The sequence below is a fragment of the Trachemys scripta genome, chromosome 1 (assembly GCF_013100865.1).
Source record: "Trachemys scripta elegans isolate TJP31775 chromosome 1, CAS_Tse_1.0, whole genome shotgun sequence".
NCBI classification, from domain to species: domain Eukaryota; kingdom Metazoa; phylum Chordata; order Testudines; family Emydidae; genus Trachemys; species Trachemys scripta.
In genome coordinates, this window is record NC_048298.1 from 7,796,774 (window position 1) to 7,815,381 (window position 18,608).

The 18,608-nt window shown below is 48.1% G+C and overlaps 1 protein-coding gene across 1 annotated transcript in view; it reads left to right on the forward strand.

Annotated features, from left to right (window-relative positions):
• Positions 1-3,215: 3,215 nt before the first annotated feature.
• Positions 3,216-18,608, forward strand: part of PLXNA4 (plexin A4) — a gene marked incomplete in the record, with an annotated part of 626,278 nt that continues 610,885 nt past the window's right edge. Inside the window, 1 exon segment of the mRNA XM_034764290.1 lies at positions 3,216-3,745.

Consider the following 18,608-nt stretch of genomic DNA (forward strand, 5'->3'; position numbering starts at 1 on the left):
TGAAGACCTCCTTTGTCAGAGACAAAAATGGTGACCGCTCAATAGAGGAGGCCAATTTTGTTTTGGGTGTCAGCTGAGCTGGTGAAGTTGTTTAAGCTTCAAACATCTGAAGGGGGGGGTGGAATCAGGATTCTGAAGCAGGTGGCCTTCTGTGAGCTGAGCAAAGCTGCGTCACCAGCCTGAGTTATCGTTTCACTCTGGCATTTAGTGTTCAGAAAATTAAATTAACAGCTTTTGATTGAGGGTGCTTCTTCAGGATGCTGGAGCAATAGGAGGTGTCATGCTAGGATAACCCAGGCCTGGGGCAGCCTTGTGAGACACTAGGCCAAATGAGGGCCATAAGGGAGCTGAGAAGTGGCATTATCCCAGCCACATGCCTGCCCTAGAGTGCATCTGGGTGCAATTAGACACTATCAGGAAAACCCCCACCCCTGCTCTCTCACGTTTTTAACTCCTCGCTGTGGCCTGTGATTTCCAGAGCTGCTGAAATTTTGAGCCCCCTGCAGGTGGCGCTATAATTTAGGTTTTTAACTGTGATTCAGACCAAGCTTAAAAAATCCTCAAGCAGCATCAGCTGATTTATTGAGCAAGAATATCTGGCTTTTATCAACTTAAATACAAGGTTGGTTTACAGACCTGTAAAATGGTAGGAGGAGAACAACTTGTGAGGGTTCTCCCCCCCCCACCCTCTTTTATTCTTTTTTTAATTGGCTTCTATGTGCTGTAGTTGGTTTCAATTGTCCCTTAGAAAATAAAATACCCTAGAAAAAATGTTTTTCTGCTCAGAAGCCTTGGATGTTGTCATAAATGCTCCCTGTATGTGGTTAGATAACAAGGGACAAAATGAAAGGATGTGTATGCTGTGAGCTATACACCCCGTCACCATCAGGGAAGAAATCTCCAACCGTTTAAATGGGCAGTGTGTCAACTGCATCAAAATCTAGGACATTATTAGCAAAGGGATGTTAAACAGGATGTTTTTGAATAGGGAGCAAGGGGGAAATCAGGCATTGCAGATAGTTTGCATGGAAACAGCTCTGACCCGCTAAGCTCTCTCCACCCTAATGCACAATGAGGCCTCGATTCTGATCGGTGCGAAGTATTTGCCACTCCTCTGAAAGTTGTGAGTGCTCAGCAACTCTCAGGATGAGTCTTTGCATCTACACAACACTGGTTGGATCCTGATGTCATTAAAGTCAATGGCAAAAATAAATAAAATCTGATGGATTACAATTCTCCAGATCTGGGTAATATGTCCTGGGGCTCTTTTACTACAGCTATTCACAGGGTCAGAAGAGGCCATATGGGTTATCCAGTCTTGACCCCTCTCTACCCCCACAGCCTGGTGCATGAAAGAGACTATAAATAAAGTCTCGTTTGTCATTCATCCTTATGGAATCCAGAGATATGAGCAATATATTGACTTGAGCCATTGTTTTAAGAAATAGAATCACATTGATTCTTCTGCCTCCTCAGATTAACTGATTTTTTTTTTAATCTACATCATCTGTTTTAGGGATAGCTGAGTTTTAAAGGCAGAACCGATTTTCCCACTGATTTTTCGTGTGTATTATTAAATGGAAGTGCAATGGGCATTAAATAATACTGTACTATTCACAATAGCTGTGATCTGCAGAGGTTATTCACCTGCCATTGTATCTTGCAGATTTGTCTTACTCTTCCCATGTCATTTTGCTGTGTTATTACTCTTCAAGCTTCACATGGCATTCATTTCTCTGAATGAAAACAAATGATTCCTTGCAAGACACAAGAGATAAAGAATAATAAATACATTTTATGCACCACCTTTATATATTAAAAAAAAAAAAAAGGCTTTGAATCCCCATCCATCAGGAAATGTAAACCAGGGTTCAGTCAACACACACGAATACACACACCCTAGGGAGATAAAACTTGTTTCAAGGAAAACATATTATTAAAAAAAAAAATGGAGTGGTGCAAAAGGGGATGGAAATAGATTTCTGCCCCGTGTTTTATTGTGCGCTTTTAAAAGTGAACTACAATTACTGTTTGTATTGTGGCATCACCTAGAGGCCTTGATCAGGCCCACCTGGTGAGGTGCTGTACGCACACATAGTGAGACACAGTCCTGGTCCCTAAGGGGTCACAAAAATACGCAGTGCTCAGAGCTGCCAGGTAGGAATTGGGGGGGCATTGGGCTGAGTTCTGCCCAAACCCCGACAGTCCTACAGATGCTGGATTGGAACCTAGATTTTCCCCTGCTGGAGGCTGTACATGGCACCTGTGTCTATCACTGCAACTGCAGTGCTGTGCATTTATCTTCCCTTTCTGTCTTGGACATTTGTCAAGTGTCCATCACCATTGCATCTGTTCTATTGATCTTCTACTGAATTGAGAGCGAGACAGACCTGTTGCTCTAGTTGAGACTAATTCCTTAAAAGCAACGTCCCCCCTTTTCCCCCGCTGCTGCCCTCTGGAGTTGCACGGGGCTAGCCCCTTACCTGGCAACAGGGGGGGGCCCCGGGGGGGGGGGGTGGATTTTTAAGTCTCACGGGCCTGATCGGGAGGGCAGCGCGGGGAGGGGAGGAGGCGAAGCCGAGCAAAGATTGATTCATAGGAGCGGATCAAATAACTATTGGCTTGCCCCCTTCCCTGTGCCTGCCCGCAGTGACAGGAAGACGCAGGCGGTAGAACAGCCTCTCTAGGATTATCAGCCAGGCGGCGGGAGTGACCGCCTGTGCTTTCTGGTCGGATCCTCCCCCCAGTGCAGAAGAGCGCCCAAGGCAGGGTGGGGGGCAGCGTGTGAGGGATTTTTTTTTGGGGGGGGAGAGCAGCGCGTGTGTTCGCTGCCTTGAGCCCTTGTCTCCCTTTCCCCCCCCCCCCCCTTGGGAATGAAATTTCACAATTAGCCCAATCAGGTTGGAGCTCCTAGGTGTCACTAGCGAGTCTAGAAACGGGGGGGAGGGGGGGTAAATCAAGGCAGCCGGAGTTGCAGGCTTGGCAGCGCTTCAGTGCACGCGCCGCCGCGAGCCAGAGGCAGCCGCGAGCCGCGGAGAGTTTGGTGGCAGCCGAGCTCCAGCAAACTTTGAGCGAAGCTGCCGCGGGAGGGGTGGAGGGAAGCGAGCCCAGCCCCCCCCTCCCCCAGCAGGAGCAAGGAGCCGGGAGCGCTGCAAACCGGGATTGGGGAGGGGTGGTTTTTTTTGGTGCCAACCCTCCTCCCCCCCCCACGCTGCTACAGGATCGGCCTTGGCTGTTTGGGCTGGAGGGGGGCGCTTGTGTGTGTCTAAGACAGAGCCACCCCCCCCCCCCAGCCACCATTGGAGAGCGAGCCAGCGCCAGCGGGAGCAAGGCTGGCGAGACAGCCGCAGTGTGCGCCCTCCCAGGCGGGCACAGAGCAGCGGGAGCAGCCGCGGAGCCGAGAGGGGAGCCGGGCATGGCTGAGTGAAGAAGCCCCGGGTCGCCTCCTCCAGCCCCGGGGGAACGGGCGGAGAGGTGCCGCTCCGGACTGCAGCCCCACCCGCGCGCTCAGCGCCAGCCCCCCCCTTGCTGATTTGGGGGGGAAGGGAAGGAGGGGTGATTTGGGGGGGGGCTGGCGGGGCATTTCGTCTTGGACGCTGGAGGAAAGGGCTGCCTGGGCGCTTCAGCCGTGGAGTATTGGGGGATCGGAGACACATTTCCAGAGACACCATCTGCAGTGTCAATGCGGCGCCTGCACTGAAGACCGGGGGAGGGAGGGAGAAGGAAAAAAAACCAGCTTTCCCAGGTAAGGAGCCAGCCAGCGTCCCCGATCTTCTCTAGCCCGGGGGTGGGGGGCGTAGGGGCAGGTAGAAACCTCCCTCCCTTGCCACACCTGGGCGCTTGGCAGGGTGGGGGAATCCCTGATGCTATTAACCAAGGGGGAGGGATTCCTTAACCCCCCCCCCCCGAGCCGGCACCCTCCCCCTCCCAAAAGGGTGGGTGGGTGTGTTAAAATGAAATCCGCATGGATGCCGCGATTCAATCCAGATCGGCTTCTTAAAACGAGCCACGACTCCAGAGAGAGGCTGCTGCATGGGCGATTTGTGTGCGAGGAGCGGATGCTGGTCCCTAGATCCAGATGTCGATCTAGTCTCGTCAGCATCTGCCTGCCTGCGCCGTTCGAAACCCCACGGCCAGCGACTTGTTAGCAGGCAAGTTTCAGTGAGGTGGCGGGCGTGGGGTGTGTGTATTTGTTTGCCATCGCCTCTTGATTTCCCCCTTCTGCCTGCCTGCCTGCAGCTTTCCCGGGAGGTCCCTTGCTCAGATTCTCAGCCGCGGGAATGGAGGAGCCCGCCCCCCACATCTGGCAGCCGCTAGTGGGGCAGGGGGCTGCCAGGATGGGCTTTGAGAGCGTTCCTCCCAGATCAGCCCTTGGAAAGGGATGGGGGTTGCCAGATCCTAGCCCACCGCCCAGTCTCGACGTTTCCCCCCTGCCCCCAAATTTCATAAGCTTCCCCCTTTGCTGAACTTTTCTGGAAGAAACAGACACACTCCAGCTGCTGCTTCTGCAGTAGTTTTCCCTCTTCCTTTCCTCTTCCCCTCCAGCCTCCACTGCAAAATCAGCGCAGGGGTGATAAAGTTTCCCCAGCAGATTCCCCTCTGAGGTCCAGAGACTGAAGTTATTCTGGTTTGCCTGCCAGAAATAGAGGCAGATGATGCCTTCTCTTAAAAAAAAAAAAATAAACATCCCCCCCCCCCACACACACACCTGTGTGGAAAATGCTAGAGATGAGAGAACATGGTCTGGGTGAGAGACTTTATATTGGGTCCTGTGGCACCTTTAAGAAGACATGAGGTGCTTACCCACGAAAGCTTATGCTCCCAATACTTCTGTTAGTCTTAAAGGTGCCACAGGACCCTTTGTTGCTTTTTACAGATTCAGACTAACACGGCTACCCCTCTGATACTTTATATTGGGGGTTTCTGTGGGCCCAAAAATTGGGGTGTGTATCTTTCTCTATAGATAGGTGTAGTCCTCTGTATGTGTACATAGGAAAATATGTACTGTGAAATCAATCAGACTCGACAGACTTTATTATTGGGGCTGGTGTTGAACTGAGAGTAAAGTGTGGAGTGTGTGTGTGTGTGTGTGTGTGTGTGTGTGTCCATTGTAAAGCAAAAGCCATCCAATCTGACAGAAGATGCTTTGCCTGCTCAAACCACTGTGATCTCTCTCTCTCTCCCTTAGTTCCCACATACTGTATTTTCAAACTTCACTTGACAAGGTGGTAGCAGACCCTGCTTCCCTGGGAGAATTATAGTTTCCTAGGGAGGGAGGGAGTGTGTGTGTGTGTGTGTGTGTGTGAGAGAGAGAGCGAAACAGCCCTTTTGCTTGATTGAGGGGGAAAAAAAGGGAGGGGGGAAAAACACCCACCTCCTATTGGCAATATCTAGGGAAAGAGAAAACAGTTTCTTTTCCACAAGCTGTTTGGTGAGGTTTTTTTTAATATATCTAAATCTAGCCTGCACAGTTAGTCCTGATAAATCTCTTTGTGCCTCTGTGTACTGCAACTGAAACCTGAATATTGATGCTCCTCATTTATCAGACATATGCCCCTAAATTATGTAGACAGGGAAAAGTGATCTAAACACTGAGCGGCACATGGTTTTGATAGAAATATAATACTCCAGCAGCAGATGAGGTCCTCCCAGATAAACCCAGGCTCGCAAAGCCTCATCAGTTTCCATATTATTTGTTTAGCTTTATAGTATGTGTGTATATATAGAGAGAAACTTCCCCATATACCATCACCCACTTCCCTTCTAGGATTTTATAAAGTTATTGCCTTGGGGGAGGGAGGAAACATTCTCTCCTATAAATGTCATCTTTATTCATATGAAGCGGTGGTTATGCAAAATATGGGACTGTATTTTTTTTAAATATAAATGTCAACCCGGAGTCTGCACTAAACTGGCTTCTAGTACAACAGTCAGGCATTAATTAGCAGCTATGCAAAAACCTTGGTGTAATGCACCGGAGTTCCATGGCTTCCCTCTGCCACAAGGAACATGGGATTTGTTCCCCAAGTTAGCTTGGCGGTGGATGGGAGTGAACTGCTGCACAGATAGTTGTGTGTGTTGGAAAAGGGGTTGGATCCGTGCGGCAGGTGCACAGCTGTGACTGCTAGAGGTTGCTATCATTCCAGGGAAACCATGAAAAAGGTTCCAGGGAATTTTACAACCAACTCAATACCTTCTACCCCCGAAGGACTTATCTTGAGCGTGCACCAGCACTCCACAAATATTTTAGAAGGCATAAAGCATGTTAACTTATTCTCTTTATCTGTCCTCAGTTTCACCCGGGTGTTTATAAAAGCTACTTAAATCTGTGAATGCAGAGAACCAGTGGAGCATGGGGTTGCTTGCCTTTGCCTTTTTTGTGATTTTAATTACAGTGTGTGCCTCTCAGTGTGAGATTAGGTGCTTTTTCTCTCTCTTCTCCTCTTCCCCCTGCCCTCCCCCCGCCTTCAGCCATAGTCTGAAGGCTTCAGGGCTCAGAGAAACGTTTGTTATTGTTTTAATTGTCTAGTTTTTTATTTGGGAGCTCTTATTAAGCATGCTGTTTATAAGAGTTGGGCTTCAAACAGTGCAACAGATGTGCTCTATGTAGCTATGTCTGGTTTTTCTTACATGTTCAGATGGAAACATACAAAAAAAATCCTAAAGGATAAGATTTTTCTTCCCACCCTGAATATATTCAATGTGGGGACACCTTTAAAATAAGTGTCACCTTTTGGTTAGCTCTCATTTTAAAAAAACAGCCCCCAGCCTTTCACAAGAATCTGCCATTGAGTCCTGTCTTAAATTTGTGGCAGTCGGAGAAATCAATGGGATGCAAACTTCATGACAGCTGCATGATTTAGGTGTGGCTTACGTCGAAGATGGGCATTTAAAAATACTCCCTCATGATAAATCCCGGTGCTGTTTGGGAGTCTTTGCTGGATAATTGTAGCTGCCTTCTCGGCACGAAAGACAGTTGAGTCCATTCAGCATGCAACCCAGCTCTTGGCTACTATAGTGATGAGGGCTGTAGAAAATCCTTCCCTAGACAGAGTTTCTCCCTTGAGAGAAAATATTCACACCTTCCCCCATCAAACTACCTCCAGTCCCCTCTGTGTACATAGAGTGTTTGGCGCTGGGTTCGGTTTGCTCTGAGAGGCTTAGCAAGCTTTGAGGCAAACCAAAGTGATCCAGGTGCACCAGCACTGAGGACGAGGCTCCCAAGTGAACCTTTGCCACTGGGTTATAATAGGTGAATTTTTTTTAATGGCTCACAATTGAATTAAGGACCTGAATTTCGAAGTCTCTGGCTTTGTTGAGCTGGGTCGTTAGTCGTCTAATTTCACATCCACTGGCTGAACTGAGAGCCAGGAGTCTGGAGTTCTGTTGTCGCCTCTACCACTGCCTCCCCCTTTGGCCTTAATGAGCCACTTTGCCTCTCTGTACCTCAGTTTCCCCATCTCTAAATGGGTACAATAATGTCTACCTACTTCCCAGTGGGTGTTGCAAGGGTTAATTAATGTTTTAAAACACTCTGAGACCCTCAGAGGAAAAGCGTGTGAGTCGGAAGTATTCTGGAGTTCAGGCTTAGTTGGGGTTAATGCTTATTTGGAATTCATTTCTTGTTTGGAAGGAAAATTGAAAAGCAAAATCTGAGACTCCTTGTGTTTGTGAGCTAGCCCGCCACTGCTGTGTGTTGTGACGGTATTAACGGGGGAGGCTTTTCAGTTCTGGGGTCAATGGTGCCATGCTTTGCGGATTAGCATCTCAACACCATCCTAATCTAACATTTTAAAGAGACAGTGCCTTATTTTATCATCTAGTCTAGGTATTTACATGGCCCTCAACACTGTTGCATCTGAGCAACTGACAATCATTAATGGATTTTATTGTCTCTGCACTCTGGGAAGTAGGGATTTATTATCCCCATTTTATATATGGGGGAATAGAGGTCCAGGGTAGATTAGGTGACTCTCCCAAGGTCATAAAGAGTCTGTGGCTGTGCTGGGATTTGAACCCGGGTCTCTCAAGTCTCATTCTAGGATCTTATCCACTACAGGAGTGGCCAAATTTATTGACTCTCCGAGTCAAGAGCCAGGGTGTGTCTGCTGAGGATTGGACACTTCAGCCCTGGCAGGCACCTCCTGTGGGGCAGAAGCCCCAAGCCCCACCACCCTGCTGCAGGGCAGAAGCCCCGAGCTTCCCCCCCGCCCCCCAGTCTGGTTGTGAGAGGGACAGGAGGGGTGTTCGGTAAGCTGCACTTTAACTGAAAAACAGCCGCATGTGGCTTGCGAGCTGCAGTTTGGCTATCCCTGCATTAGACCATCTTTTTGCTTGCAAGTGTAAGGTGGGGTTTGTCACCCTGAACGCCTCAAAGGGTATGTTACTGACTAAAAGTGACACTGTCAGTAGCAAGAACTGGGTAAAGGCCCAATCCCAGCATCTTCCTTTCTGTATTTTTTTTTTTTGAAGGGCTTTTTCTTTCTTGTATTGTTTTCCAAATAGATTGTAACTCCTCCCAACAACAGTCACGGAGGCTTTTCCCTCCCCACAGCCAGGAGGCCTGAGCAACAAATTAGTCTGTGTGTGCAAAGTGCTGTGCTGTTGCAGTGCTGGGCATTGGATGAGGAGGGCTCCCCATGCCTGGGCAGTTGCATTTCAAGCACATTTGCTCATGGGAGTTTGGGGTTCTCTCTGCTTTTCCCACAAGCTGCTCAAGAGAAGAAAACGTAGCACTCCTGTGGTGCTTCTCTTTCAGAGCTCTTGGAGCCCTTGAAAAAGCATAATTATCCCCATTCTATGGATGGGGAAACTGAAGCACGAGGGGGTGATTGGTTCAGCCCAACTCCCGTCAACTCAAAGAGGTCTTTCCACCGACTGTAATAGAAGTTAGCTTGGACCCTAATAGCTAGCCCAAGGTTAAGCAGTGAGTCTGTATCAAGCTCCAACTCTTCTGGCTCCCAGTCCCTGTGCTTTAGCCACCATGAGAGCGGGAATATTCAGGATGAAATACTTGCAAAATCCCATTTGGGGGGAAAAAAAGACAACTCAAACTCGTTGAAATTCAAGTGGCACCGGAATGCCTTAAAATGAGGAAAGCCTGGCCTGGTAGTTAAAGCATGGGGCTGGGCTGTCAGGAAGTATGTGGAATAGTTCTAGACCTGCCTCTGACATGCTGGGCCACTTTGGCTGAGTCAGCCCCCCTGTGCCTCAGTTTCCCCTCTTTAAATTTGGGGTGCTAGTCTTTTCAGCAGTCGGGGAAGTGTGGATTGTAAAGCATGTGGATTGCGGGCACTACAGAAATGCTAAGTATTACTGTGATGATGAAAGCCTATTGTAGTGGCTGTCTTTGGATAAAAGCGGCCCTTTCTCTTTATTTTTTTGCCTGGTACTACTGGAGCTATGTAGCTGTCTTTTCCCGCTTAATTAGTGTTTCTGCTGTTCTAACTTGGTGCATTCTTTGCTCTTTGGCATCCTTTGTAACATAAACAAAACCTGCCCAGCTAAGAGGACCTAAACACTGAAAACGTTCCAGCTGAGCATTTACTATAGCCACGAACATGACTATGGTGCCATAATGCAGACATGCTTGTTCACAGCACTCGTATAAAGCCCCCCGTGGGCCGAACACTTTTGAAAGGGCGCTCTAGGTTTAAAGATCTTCTTCCTGCAGCTTGCTAGTGATCCCATGTTAGCCAAGGCATCCAGGGAGTGTCTCCCAATGCTCCCACAGGCCTGGGCATTATTGGCAACGAGAAGCACTTTAGAAACCTTAAGTAGGGCTGCTCTTGGATGGAGGCCCTAAGCAGAACAGTGCTAGTTCTTTCCACCTTAAGTGCCTGGGTGAATTTAATGGTGAAAGGTGCTTGATCGATGTTCCTGGAGGGTAGACTGAAATCCAGAGAACAGGAACAGTGCAAGCTTCCCTCCATGCTCCTTTGCCTCCCTCCACTAGACTACATCCCTACCCTGCAGGCAAACCTGCTCGAGGAATTGACAGGTCATTTTGTCCTTGACCTCGCTGCTGAGGCTGCCACCTAGTGTTGATCTCAATAGTGGATTTTGTTTTCAGGACCCTTGTCCCACTAGGAAATGGATGCAGACTCACTGAATTGTTTGCAGAGGTACTAAATTGCAGCTGCTACTAACCCAGGCTGATTTGAACCGGTGACCTGGTAGCAAGTGCCTCTGTAGCCAGCCCTCATCTCTCCTGCCTGCAATGTCTGTTTTCTGACTTCCCTTCCAGCTGTATCTGTTTGTGTGCAAGTGGCCTGTCTGGGTTTCCACACCAAGGCTCTGAGCCATCAATTAATGCGAGGTGACTGGCATTAGAACTTTACCTTGTCCTTTTGACCGGGTGAATGTGTGGCTCTAATGCAGATAATATAGAATCAGTTTCCATTAAACGCATCTGCATGATCTATTCTCACACACTTTTCCCCCCTGTCCTCATTGCCTGTGATGTACAAGGTCCGGGGAAATAAATCTTGATGTTAGATGAACTCTCCAAGCCAACGCAGCATGTAAATGTTGTGCAAAATGAACCACTCTCTGAACCGGCTTTTGATTCCATTTGAGTGTGAAATACCGTATTGGAGAGGAAAGATGGGCGGGGGGGAACATAGTTTATAATCCCAGAGCTGTTTTGCTCTTAAATCATTAAGTGGCACAGTATGTTTCTCAATCTCCAAAACTGCTGGTACCTGAACCAAGAATTGTGTGTATAGATTTCTTTTTTTTTTCCCCACTCCTTCTGAAGTGAATAACAGTTGCTAACATGCACTTACTAACAAAATTCCCCTGACGCCCATTCATAAAGTACCGCGCTGGTGATTCTATCAGCATTAAACTGTTTGGTGACTGAATGTAGAATTATAGGAATCGGAGCAATGAATTAACAGTAAATCAAATCCTGGCTGATTCTGTATCCAACTGCAGTGAGATTTAAATTCAAAATATCTTGCCGAGATGAAGTAATCGTAAGTCAAGCACTGGAGTTCTGTCAGTCTGGGCTTCTGAGAAAGGAGCACAGCTCCTTTGAAATAAAAACCATGACAAGCCCACGTATTGATCCCCAGCTGAACTGGGAAATTGCCACTTCATTTCTTCTATAAACTGTTCGCTTGATATTATTATTATTTATTTATTTATTATTATTATTTTGTTTGGAAGGGAAGATGGTTACACTGGGATGGTGGGAACGGGTTTGAAAATTCCGTGCTCGTGTTTCTGTTTTACTTGGTTAGAGCATATTTGATCATCAACAGTGTGTGGTGTTGTGTTTTTTTGACTAGGGATTTGTCCATAATGTTACATTAGAAAGAAAACTCAGTTAGGAGACTAAAGTGGTGTATCCCGTTGCAAGAGGCTATCGATGGAATAGCGAGCACTTGATGCACAATGTAGCTTTGTTTTATTTTTATAGCATCTTTGTACACAATGTATTGGAAGGAGACTCTGATTCTGTCACAAGTCACTTGCTAGGCAAGTCATTTAGCCGATTTGTGCCTCGGTTTCCCCATCTGTAAATTGTGGTTGATGGTACTACTTTAGAGTACTTTTAGCTATGTAAACATTTCTAATTAAGTCATAATTATACTTCCTAAGTGAGATGGATGAAACTGGGGGGGGATTCAGATCTGGAACTCATTTTATCTGAACCCTCTAAAGGCTTAGGTGAATGGTCCCTGTTTGCCCATTGCTAATTCATTTCTCTTTCCTCTGTTTACTAGACATGTGTCAGGGTGGGGGGGAAGAGGTTTTTAATGGGAGTATATGGAGAGGGACAGGAAGGTTGCTCTAGATTAAAGGAGGTGCAGAAGAGAAAGCTCTCATCTGTTCTGTGCAAAGAGACAGAACAGAGGCTGTAAACCTGGCAGTTTTCAAAAGGAATAGATGTAGAGCTGTTCAAGCTGGTCTAACGTTTCCCTTCACATTTTCTTCAATGGAAAATGGTTTTTCAATTGAAATGGAAACTTCCCCAGGAAATGTTTAGTTTTTTAATGAATTTTTTGTGGGGGGAGGGCTTGGCTGAAAAATGTTTAGCTTTCAAGTTTTTTGGCCCCCCTCTCTCTTTCCCCCAATGGATAGAAGCCCCCAAGACCAACTCTAATTCTTATTACTTTGGGGAGGGGAGGGATTCTTTTTTTACATGGTCTTATCTTTCTTTGAATTCTTTGTGTTAATAATAATCTCCCTCCTTTTATATGGGACTCTGAGGGAAACTGCCTTCCCCCTTCCATTACGCTTGGATTTTCCTTTCATGTCAATTAACATCCGTTCCTTTGCAGTCAGTTCTCTGTTCCCCATTTGATCCTATGTTTCTTCCTGGATGTATGGAGCGGTGAGGGGATTCCATCAGTTCTCATTGGGAGCTGAACACCGGATTTAGAGTACGAAGACCATGAGCTTCTACCACTTGCGCTGAAGGTTGATTCTGGTAGCTGTGGTAGTGGACCAGCCACTAGAGGGGGACACAAACACTTACTGAACAGTGGGGTTGCATATTCATCGCATTGTCGTGTCTGTGCTCTGCAGTACTGCCCTCTGCTGGGTAGAATAATAGACCTGCTTCGAGTGTATGTTGATTTTGGCCCTCTAGTGTTTGGGATCCCAGAGACAGAAGGCTCAAGCATCACCTTTAGGTGAAATGGTCAAGGTCTGTTTTCTTAGAACAGAAGGACTTCTGTTCTTTCCCTGTGTATAGCTGAAGATCTGTATGTATAATAAAATCATAAAACGTGTGCCTATTTAAAGCATCTCAAAAAGCTTTATCAGCTGTAATGAATTCAGGCTGACAGCTCTCCTTTGAGATAAGCCTTGTCACCCCCATTTCACAGGTGGGAAACTGAGGCATGGGGGAGGGGTGGGTGAAGCAACTGGCCCAAATCCTCTGAGTGAGTTGATAGGAGAGTCAATACTTAGGTCCCACAACTCCCTGTCAATGTGAAACCACAAAAGGGTTTTTCTGTTTTTTCCTTTGAATGCAAGAATGAAAGTGACCCAGATGGAGAGAAGTGAAATTAAAGTGGAAGGAAAATAGAAGGAGGGATGAGAACATCTTGGTTGAAGGACTGATTATTGCTCAAAGTGCCATCTTGCCATGTTTCCTGTGAATGGTGCTTCTCAGTCCTGGCCTTCTGCGCTGCATGAGCTCTTCCACTCGGAGTGCTGCCCTGTTCTGATCATCTCTGTGTGGCTGGACTGCAGGCTGCATTGTCAGCTGGAGGATGCAGGGGCTGGAGCTGGTTTTGTATGCTTGCATGTTCAGGCCTCTGTCCTGTCTCTCTTAGCCCAGTGCATTCCTGTAAGTGCTCGTTGATATGTATCTGCGGCTCGTTATCAATTTTAAATGCCTCGTTCATGAGCCTCCTTCCTTCACTTTTCACTAGTGCCGCTGTTATTGTCTGCTGCATGTTTGCACTTTCGAGGTGCTGCACAAAGGGATCATAAATTCACACTTGTCCACCTCCCCCTGCCAAAGCCTCAAGGCACCCAGCAGTTCCATCTTCCCACTCGTCTCTTTGCACCATCTTCCAATCCACCCTTAGTGGCTGGAACTCCTCCCTCTCCTTGTCCACCCTTTCCCCATTCAAATCCCTCCTTCACACAGACCTTTGTGGAGACTTTCAGTGAGAACCCACTCTTGCATTTAATCCTCTCTAGAGACCTACTGAGATGGTTTCGTTCTTCAGGGACGATGCCACGAAGAACCTACGATGAAGCATGTGCATCTGCAGTCAATGGGACTCAGTGGTGGAGGGAGGATGGCCTTGTGATTTAAGGCACTGGACTGGGTCTTGATCTGGGTTTGAGTCCCAGCTGTGTTACAGTGTGTGATCTAGGGCAAGGCATGGGACCTCTCTGTGCCTCAGTTCCCTGTCTGGACAATGATGGGCTGTGTAAGGATCTAGACAGGCCAGCTGCCTGCAGGACAAGCAACAGGAGAAGATTAGACTTAGCCAAAGCCCTGACCAAATTGGCAGGAGCTTCTTGCATCTACCTATTTGCTAAAGGCACAACCACGGTCAAGGAAACCAATAAACCACCAGCTGAGTTTCCTGGAAGCTGAAGAGCAGATTCCAGCCTGGACAATTGCCACGTGGACCCTGACCCTGCAATCAAATCAACATGGGTGGATCCTTGCCGAGCCCCAAAGAAGTCAGGATTGAGCCGTATTTTGTGCAGTGCTTGGATGCTATGGTGATGAGTTGCTATAGAAACACATAAGTTAGCATTGTTATTGAAAGGTGTTTCAGTTCATCTTTAAACACAGAACTGAGCATCGTTGCTCAGTTGCCCATATTGTGTGTGTGTGTGTGTGTGTGTGTGTGTGTGTGACACCTTCCTCTGCAGCGCTGGGCATCATCCACTGCAGGACACCGGTAACTGCACTTGGATGGCCCAGGGGTCTGATCCAGTTCACCCAATCCTACAGTCGGTGCCCGTCACAGGTTTGTTCCTTCATCAGATATGCCCTTCAGAGAGGGATTTGAGTGAAGCGTTTCATTATAATTAGCGTAGTCATTTCCAAACTAGTAATCGTGTGTCACCATTTGGGGCGAAACGTTTGCATTCAGTCCTGTAATAATATGTCTGTTCATCCATCACAAATACCATATTCACAGGACCTGCGATGACTGTCTGGTAAATGCAGCCTCCTATCTTGCTCATTCTACTCCTGGTTGTTTCCCTGCCCCCTGTACGAGCCCAGGGGTCTGGGCTCAGATGCAGGATGGTGGAAGGAAAGCTTGACTTCTGTCCCTGCTGCAATAGGCAGGGATGGAAGTTCCTGCTGTGTGGGGCTCTCTGTGGGTAATTGCTGCACTGATCCTACTTGTTAATTACCCACGACAATTGGGGGCTCCGTATCTGCTAATTGAGGAGATGTTACATCAGGTGACTTCACATGCGGTGGAACACCCACTTACAGCGTGAGATGGTTTAATGGGGCAGGACGCAGCCCAGTGCAATGAATCTGATGTCATGTGATGTGTGTGAATGCTTATATGTGAAACAGAGTGTCATTACCGCCTGTCTACTGTCCATTAATGGGACCAAATTCTACTCTCTCATATGTTCATAGGTGTTCTTGAGTCACTCCTCCCTCTGCCCACCAGTGATACTGCCAGACATCACGTGGGAGCCCTGGGAATCGACGCTCAGTAGGAGGTGCAGCAGTGTCACTCCTGGAACCACTACCATCCACAGAGTGATGTTGTGTGGTGGATTGTCTAAGGCCCTGATCGTGAGAGGGGCCGAGCAGTGGTAGCTCTTATGGAAGTCATGGGGGGAATTGCTGGCTTGAGGGACAGTTCCTAGAATGTGTGCACATGTAACTGACCTCTGCTAGATGGAACCAGACCTGCTCCAGGGTTTGTGTCGCCTTCTAATGGGTGCTGCACAGGTGGTTGAGGGCCGAGTATTGGCAGCAGGAAAGTCCTGGATTCTACCTCTGCTTTCGGCCTGGTCATGTGACGGGGGAAGTCTGGAGTCAAGTCCCCTGTGATCCTGCGTCATGATGGCTGGAGCTAATACCTCACCTCCTTCAAATCCATTGCCCATGAATGGAGGCTGTCTCAGTTGCCTCTAGTGGCGATGTGAGTGAGAAAACAGCAAGGCACAGCTGAACATCACAGTTCAGTGGCAGTGCGTTTTGAAGCAGGACCCCTCGTTTCTATCCCATACGCTTCCGTGGGTTTGTGGGTTAGCTGGTGCCTACCGTGTTTCTGACATCTCGCTTCAGATGTGTTAGACCACAGGAGTTGCTGTGTCCCAAAGACCTTGGTGGCTCTTTACGACGGGGTTATACCCCACTGCTACTCTCTTGTAGAGGTGCCGTGGGTGCTCGTCATACCTATGTTACGCAGAGCACTTAACAAAACTTCACTCCTGCAGCCCGAGTCCTTGCCGCTTTTAAGCACCTTTGATGGGTTTATCAAAGCCCAGGAAATGAGGAAATCTCATCAATCATTGCTACTGACTTCTGGGCAAAACTGCATTAGCGCCCTTATGAGGAAAAATAAACTAGGAGATCAATCAGGCAAATCCTCTCTAATTGCCTTTCGTGCCCCGTTAGCTGGCAGCTCGAGAAGGGGCGATGCTAGTGCAGAAGCACCCCAAGGCACCTGAGATGAGTGAGTCAGTGGGGCCAGAAAATGCAAGGCAGATTTTTAAAGGCACAAAGGGGTGTATTGATTTTTCAGTGGAACTGGGGAGCCAACTGCCCTCTGTTCCTCTTGGGAAATCTCCCATAGTCTCCACCGATGGCCTCCTGAGATTCCACGTGCTGTCAAGGAACCAGGCGTGGGTGGGGGGAGTCCGACTCATGATCCCCTCTGCAGAAAGGGGTAACGGCTCCTGTGCCAGGACAGTGGCTACGGGAGCGATTGCTCCCCTTTTGTTTGCAGCATTGCACAATTGGCCAGGGGCAGCGTAGGATTTATTTTTGCCTCTCTGAAGCCCATGTTAATAGCTACCGTGTGGAGGCAGGATGCCAGCACTGATGGACCAGTGATGGAGGCTGGTATGGCAGGAGGTGGGATACAAGATGGGATGGACCAATGGTCTAGTGCAGCAGAGGGTGACAGACTGGATTTAGATGGACCAATGACATGATCCAGGATGAAAATCCCTTCGTTGAGATACAGTTGAAAGAGCTGGTTCCAGGTGTGACCTGAACTGACTGCCATTTGTAATGGAGGTGGATCAGACCGACCCTGGTTTCCCGAAGCTAATGGAGAGACTTGAGAAGGGGCTTTCCCTGCACCCGGGTGCATTTGATTGTTTGCCGTGGTTGTGGGCGGGTTGGATTGTTTTACGGCAGTGACTCTGAGTTGTTACTGAGCTGTGCCATTGGCGCTATGCAGAAAGCGTCAGCCGGGAGCAGGGCCTAAGCTGATGCAGCCAAAGGATATCCCGTGCTGCTGATGGTCATGTCTCCTGGCGACACCGTAACACTCATTTCACCTGCCTGTTACAGCTCTGAGTTAGACTAGTTCTTTCCAGCCGTACAGAGTGTGGAGGCATCTCTTTAAAGGACTGGGGGTTGGGGGTGTCTCTGAATGTTCTTTAACTCTCTCTCTTCCCCCCCTCCAACCCCCCACACCAAAATCAGTCAATAAGTAACATGCAGCGGGGAATAGGCACGTAGTTTTCCAGGCATCAACACTGCTGCTGTTTCGTCAGGTGAATTTTGTGCCTTTTGATTTTATATTTCCCTTTCTGCTAAAGCTGAGATTTTTGTTGCCCTTAAGAGATGGGCCAAGGAAGCAGGGTCTGGGTCTGGAGTAGGCTTCTGGTTCTGAGCTGAGAAGGGAGCGTCTAGGTTGGAGGCTAGAGTTTGGACTGTTTTCATGAGCTCTCCGTTCAACCAGTGGCAATCTGGCAAGATCAGGTTCCCGAGGAGGTTTTAGCAGCATCTGAGTTGGCAGTGAGAAAATGGGCTCCTTTGGATTTGGGCATCAAAACAGCAGGGGGTGGGTTTGAATACAGCGCCCCCTCTCCCAGAATTCAGTGGGGTTCCAGAGCCTCATTAGAGGCAAAATCTTGCTGAGGATTCTCGCTGGGCTAGGGCCTGATCCTGAGAGGTGCTGAGACCCCCTCATGTCCCACTAAAGTTAAAGGGAGCTGATGGTGCTCAGCCCTCATCAAAAGGCACAGAATGGGCCCTTAGGTGTGATCTCCTGACTCGGTGGCAGTTTGAGTGCATCCAAGGGTAGAATTGTACCCTGTGTAAAAGAAGAAGGGCAGAGTCTAGTGTGGGTTATTGGAGAGAGCAGACTATATCCAGGGGTGATATCCTGTGTAAAAAGGAGACTGAAGAGGTATTTTTGATTACTTAATATGGGGTTTATATATATAGTTTTGCATGATGGAGAGTGGAATGGGTTTCCTTGGGGACACGTTGGTTTGTTATTGTAGGGTTGCTCTTCAGTGGCTGTGCTCATGTTTGCTTATTACCCTGGGGTCACTTATAAGTCCTGGCCTGCATGCCTGCTGGCTTGGTGTTGTCAGACTGCTGAAGAGGATCGAGGGATGCACCTTGGTTTGTTGCTCTGTGGCCGATTCATTATTGCAGAGCTGTGCTCGGGTGCCAGGCTGCGTGTGGTTGTCATCCTTCCCCCACGCCACATCATGGTGGACTGAATTCACCTGGGATTCACAGGTGTGGAACAAGGGCTATCAGGATGATGAGGGGAATGGAGAGCCTAAGAGCTCGGCTTATTTACCTAGCCATGTGGAGGCTGACAAAGGATCTGATTGCTCCCTATAAACACATAAGGGCCATAAACAACGTTGGCTAAAGGACCGTGTTGGCACAACAACAAATGGGTATAAATTGTCCATGAAAACATTTAGCCTGGCAATTAGAGAGCAGTTTCTAACCATCCTGGAACGGTCTCTTGGTAGGAAGAGTGAGAGCAAACAACTGAACTAGTTCTAAAATGGAGCTCCAGAAGTCCATGAATGGGATTATCTGATGGTGCTTCCCGCAATAGCAAGGCACCGGACTCAAAGTCCCTTCCAACGCCATGTTCTGAGGGTCCCAAATTCGGTATCCGGGCCCCCTGCATCCTGTGCTGATGTTCATTTATGCTAAGTTTGCT